A 6,000-nucleotide genomic window follows, 5' to 3' on the forward strand; every position below is an offset into this window, starting at 1 on the left:
AACCCTTTCCTTCTTTTTTTTGCTTTTTACAAACACTGACATTTCCCAGCTGGTACAGCCTTAGCTTTGCTGATGGCTTTCTTAATTGGCCATCACCCATCCCTTTTGTGTTATTTTAATGGCCCATCTCTCAGGTGATTACTACATCAGAAAGCCAGACTGGCTGATATTTTAACATGCAAGATTCTACCTCTGGCACCCAGAAATTAGAAGCGGAGTCCAGAAATTAGAAAGGGAGCCAGGAAACCCCACAAAGATATAACAATACCATACAAAGACTGTTAAGGACTCTTCACACTATCTTTGGTCTTCTTTATACAGATTCATAGCTGGCCTGTGAACGTTCCAATTGGAGAACAGCCTTTACCGGAGGTGTCATGGGCTTTGAAGATGGTCGAACTCAGAACGAAAGGGAGAAATGTCCTAAGAGGAAGGCACGCTTGGCAAACCCTCACCATGACCAACTCCCGCCCGGAAACCAATGTCCCCACTGTGGAAGGATGTGTGGATCCAGAACTGGCCTCCACAATCACTTACAGACCCACTGTTAAAACCATGTTTATGGAAGACAATCTTACTCAGCTATGAGAGAGAGAGAAAAAAAAGTAAATACTGAACTTTCCTCACTCATCATCACATATCAGGCACAGGGAATAACTCCTTGTGCTAGGCAGCTACACAAGAAGTGGCAACAACAACAAATTTCCATGATCCTGGGGATCTTTGTTCTTGTTCAAGAACAAAGAAGTTGCCATTTTAAAAAAAATTCAACGGGGCATGAAGGCTATTACCCATATTAGTCTAATGGGGTGTCACTAGAGTGGGGGAGACTCCAGTGCCTTTAATGGACAATAGGCTGATTAATGGAGAGTTCCCCCCAATCACTGCATTTTCCTATAAGGAAAAGCCACAGCCATTTAATATGTTCTTTTTATGTATCTTTTCAAAGCAGCACTGAAGACAGGGGAAAAGGTTGTAATTTTATACAACACAACGCTATACAACTGAAATCTGTCATTTTCCTCTCTGCATGAAGCTCTGGCACTGCCAGTGATAAGGTAGCAGGGATAGATAAGAAAGAAGATAAAGGCACAATGCAAAACCCCTTATTTCTAATTTTATGGGCAGTCTGATCCAAATGCCAGTTTTCTGTTGGGAAGCTAAATTGGCTCTAATCCAAGTACTCCATCTTCAATAGGCTGCATAGGCTGCAGCCACAAAATCCATGCTTTCAGAGCACTTTATTTAATTAAAGTGGATAGTCTGAACTTACAAATGTTCTATTCTAGGAGAAACAAAATTCTAGCAGCAACCAATTAAAATGTATCTTGAATGAAAACTACTTTCAAGTATCCTTATAAGGATTGAAAATGGAACATGTAAAAAAAATAATCTTCATTACCAACCCTTCAGGTCTTCATTTTTAATCCATTTTTTTCTGCTCAACCCGGGATTTTCTGAAAATGGTATTTTGTCAACATATTTTTAAAATATATATATACAGTTTAGTTTCCAAAAGCTTGGTTACTAGAAAATGTAAAGTCACATCATTTTTGTGTGTTTTTGCAAGTTGTTATATATATATATATATAGAGAGAGAGAGAGAGAGAGAGAGAGTGAGTGTCTCTTATTTACTAGAGTTTTCTGGAGGTTACTATTGCAACACAATGTTAAACATATTTACTCAGAAATAAAATTCCCAGTGTGTTCAGTGGGGTTTGCTCAACCTAGGATTGCAACCTAAGAGTAATCTTCATTGAACATGCTGGGACTTAATTCTGAATAAACATGCATGATACATGATCATACTATACTTATGTCAACCTTACCAATATGGAACTGTAGTTAAGCATATATGGCTTTTGCAAAGTGTTTGTATCTGAGTATGTCAATATTAAAACAAAATCCCAAATTGTAAATTTCTGGCAGAACTGGAAAATATTTGCAGTAGTTTTGGATGTGCAGAAACAATATTAAAGATGTGTTAGCTCATTTTATTTGACACTACCTGTAATGCCTCCTTTGTGCTTACTTGGGCTAAGTATATAGTACACCTTTATAGCACATTTGAAGCGCTGTAGTAAACTATAGTGCAATCTACTCAGAAGTAAATCCTAATGAATTTGATGGGAGCTTACTCCCAGCTGAGAGGCATTAGGATTACAGCCTTACTAAATTTTTGACAGAAATTAAATTTGAACCAGGGAATTTTCCCCCAGATCCTACCCCGACCCCCAGCCTTAGAACATGTCTGAAATACGAGGGAGTGAAATATGCTTTTCCCCCATCTCAAAATATACTGGTGAGAAGTAAGTGCCAAGGCAGCAGTTGTCACCTTTTAGAATGCAGAGGAACTTCCATTTATTTTTCTCTAACATTACATCTGCCTGTAGCATATTAATATATATAATTTTGTATACAGAAAATATATATACTATGCACACATCCATTTGGTGTGGAGAAAGTGTTGCCCAGTATTCTCCATGTCAAGCAGTTAATTTAATGTAGCGTCTGTCTCCAGAAGTTATCAGAAGGCGCCACAGTCACACCAAGTGCAAATCTCTTGAAATTTCTGTCATATGGGTGGTTTTATTGAACATGTGTTGTATAATCAATTTAAAGTGGTCTTAAAGTTGGTAAGAGAGGTGCACTACAACAGTCTTAAAGATGCAAAATCGTCTTGGAAGCATTTTTTAAAAAGCCCCCCATGCAACACACACACAAATCTTGCTGTAGATGCATAAGATTCCCAGTGACGGATTAAAAAGGACACACTTGACCTCACTAGCTGTTTAAAGGTCATCACTGAAGCATGCCTAAAACAACCCATTGGCAGCATGGCAGCATTGCCATTTACAGGAGCCCTGAGCAGGAACAGCTTGTTTTAATTTCTTCATTTTAAAAGACAAGGAAATAAATCCCTATATGCATTCCCACCGCTGCATTTGCTTGCTTCCTAGCTTACAGAGGCAGTGAAGGCTAGGTATATTCTAAAGGATGCTTGGGGCCAATCAAAAATTCATGTGCACTTGCTTCTCCATATGTGTTTTTATTACTAACAGATTTTTCAGCTGATACTATACCAGGGAATAAATTATTTAGCTGAACTTACTAACTTCTGCTACTTAATTTTTCCATTACAGTTACATGCTTCTGAATGGAATACCATAGCTTCCCTGTATACTTACATGCTGGCCTGTTAAAATGATGCTTTTACGTTGAAGGCAAAATGCAGAACTAGCTTTAACTCAGGTCATGGTACAGTGCAACTGCTAATCAGCCATTAAGAGTCTTGAACAGAGATGGCATGTTCATGCAATCGCTTGTTATTGGCTCCGGTAAATGTTAAGGGCTGGTCAAGTGTTACTGATGAAAAGATATGTGTTTTAATTTGATACAGTAACTCTGCCATATTTATTTTATCACATCCTATACACCCTCCCAAAACAGGTTCCTTATTCTTTTTTTTTTTTTTAGGAACATGGGGATAATTTTTTAATTGTCATATGTTGCACGTGGATTATTTCCTTCTATATTCCCAAATACACAATTTCTTGCCTCATCTCCATGCATATATACCTATGCTCAGTGCTATTTTTCTAGAAAAAGAGGTGCCGGAACTCTCCTTGAATACCTCCCTTGTTCTCTTAAAACTGCAATTCCTGTGAGTTCCCCCTGAAAAAAAGCCTTGTCTTTGCTGAAAATGGTAATTTCTGTCAAAAGGTTTTTTTGCGGGGAGGGATCCACTTGAGCAGTAATATTCCAGGAGGAGAAGTATTATTAACCAACTCCAAAGCACATGTCATCATACACTGCTATAACGTTTGTATGTTGTTCACCCTCACAACAATTTTACGAACTAGAAGTAACCTACTGGTGTTTGTCGTCGTATGGGTGGGAAATTGAGACTTACGGCGCTTCCATACTGTTGCTATTTTGTGATGGAATCCAATCACATACCAGCAAATTCAGGTCACACAATTAGAGTTGATGGGAGTTATTGCACTACAAAGCCACTTCCCAAAATACTGGACTTTTTGCTATAATGAAAGTGACATGAAATGCATGGGAAAGTTTGGGGTAACACTTGCTTGATGCACTGTTGCATAATCTTTCTGTAACAAATCTGACTGAATGTTCAATAAGCAGGTTGGAAAGTCCTCTTCAGAGGATCCATGCCAAAGATCCATGTCAGAACACTGCAGTGACCTGTGGCTTTGACACAGATAAACAAAGACTTATGAATGGTTTGGCTACTCCAACAGGAAGATCTGCTCACAAGTCAATGCTAGTCCTGCTCAGAGTAGACCCACTGAAATTAATAAATATAACTGACTTATGTTCATAAACTTCAATGGGTCTACTCTGAGTAAGACTTCATTGAATACAACCCATTGTCCAGAAGTGGCCTCCGGATTCCGAGGCTACATCCTGGAAATTTCCCACCCCTCAGTTTCTTGCTTTTACTATTTAATTTTTAAAATTTGAAAAAAGTTTATAGTATAGTTTCATACAGTTGCTAGTCATTTTGCCCTTGAGGAAGTGAAGTGGAGCAGAGTCCCTAATACGGTTGGATGGCACCTTGTCCATTTGTCTCGAGAGACAATGGAGTGTGCCTCTGGGGGTGAAGTCAAACTGCTGTGATAGCAGGAACTAAGTGACCACTGGGCACAAGCCTGGTCAGTGTGTATGGAGGTTGCCCATACAACAAGACCCACCTCTTGGCCTTGCTGATGTGGTCCAAAGGAAAGCAGAGCAACACCTTTGGCACCAGCTTGGGTGCAGGAGTTGCTGGAAAGCGGTTACAAGGTGTGCCATTCAAGCATCTTTGGGACTCCACTCTGGATTTGTGTAGGCTTTACTCCTTGGCCTTTTCTTCTCCCAAAGATATGCCACAATGCATCAGAGTTTTACTTTTCCTAGATGGGCTACCTCCGTATAGTTAAAGCTATGGTTTTCCGAGTAGTGATGTATGGAAGTGAGAGCTGGACCATAAAGAAGGCTGATCGCCGAAGAATTGATGCTTTTGAATTATGGTGCTGGAGGAGACTCTTGAGAGTCCTGTGGACTGCAAGAATATCAAACCTCTCCATTAAGGAAATCAGCCCTGAGTGCTCACTAGGACAGATCCTGAAGCTGAGACTCCAATACTTTGGCCACCTCATGAGAAGAGAAGACTGCCTGGAAAAGACCCTGATGTTGGAAAAGATTGAGGGCACAAGGAGAAGGGGACGACAGAGGATGAGATGGTTGGACAGTGTTCTCAAAGCTACCAGCATGAGTTTGACCAAACTGCGGGAGGCAGTGGAAGACAGGAGTGCCTGGCCTGCTCTGGTCCATGGGGTCACGAAGAGTCGGACACGACTAAACAACTAAACAACAACAACAGATGGGCTACCTTCCCAGGTTAATGGGCCCCATCTGCCCCTCACTTCCTTCTACAGCATGTGCAGAAAACGCCTACTTGACCTTTGGGCCCCTATTCATCTCGTCTGCTCAATCCGCCAAAGCATGTCTTTGCATGCAGGGGAAGTCCCTGAGAATGTGAGATCCATCAGCTACCCTCTCCTGGTTTAGCTGGCCAGTTGAAGCTGTTCATGGGGTGTGTCACATGCCGACAGCTTCTAGGAGCCACAGGTGAGAGCTGAGTGCAGGGTGGGGACCAAAGGTGGACAAACTATTCCAGACGGAGCATGACATGTCACCCACCAGAGGTACTACCTTTCCCCTAACACCCCATACACCCCAGTTCTTACAATATTCCTAAAATACGGTAACTACCTCCTTGGATGTCATTGTTCATTGTTGTTATCGTCAATATCAAAGAAGCAAAATAAAAGAGTTTAAAAAATAATTTGCCCTTCGCTGTACACACTTGCTGTGTGCCCATACTAATCGCTGGAGACTGGTCAGTGATGTCTTCACCAGATGGAACTTTCTGGTAGATTTCCCTGCCCCCCAAAAATCTGGAAGCAAGGCAGGCTTCTCACATGTACACAC

This window comes from Podarcis gaigeae (genome assembly GCF_964106915.1).
Source record: "Podarcis gaigeae genome assembly, chromosome: 6".
In the NCBI taxonomy this organism is placed as follows: Eukaryota; Metazoa; Chordata; class Lepidosauria; order Squamata; family Lacertidae; genus Podarcis; species Podarcis gaigeae.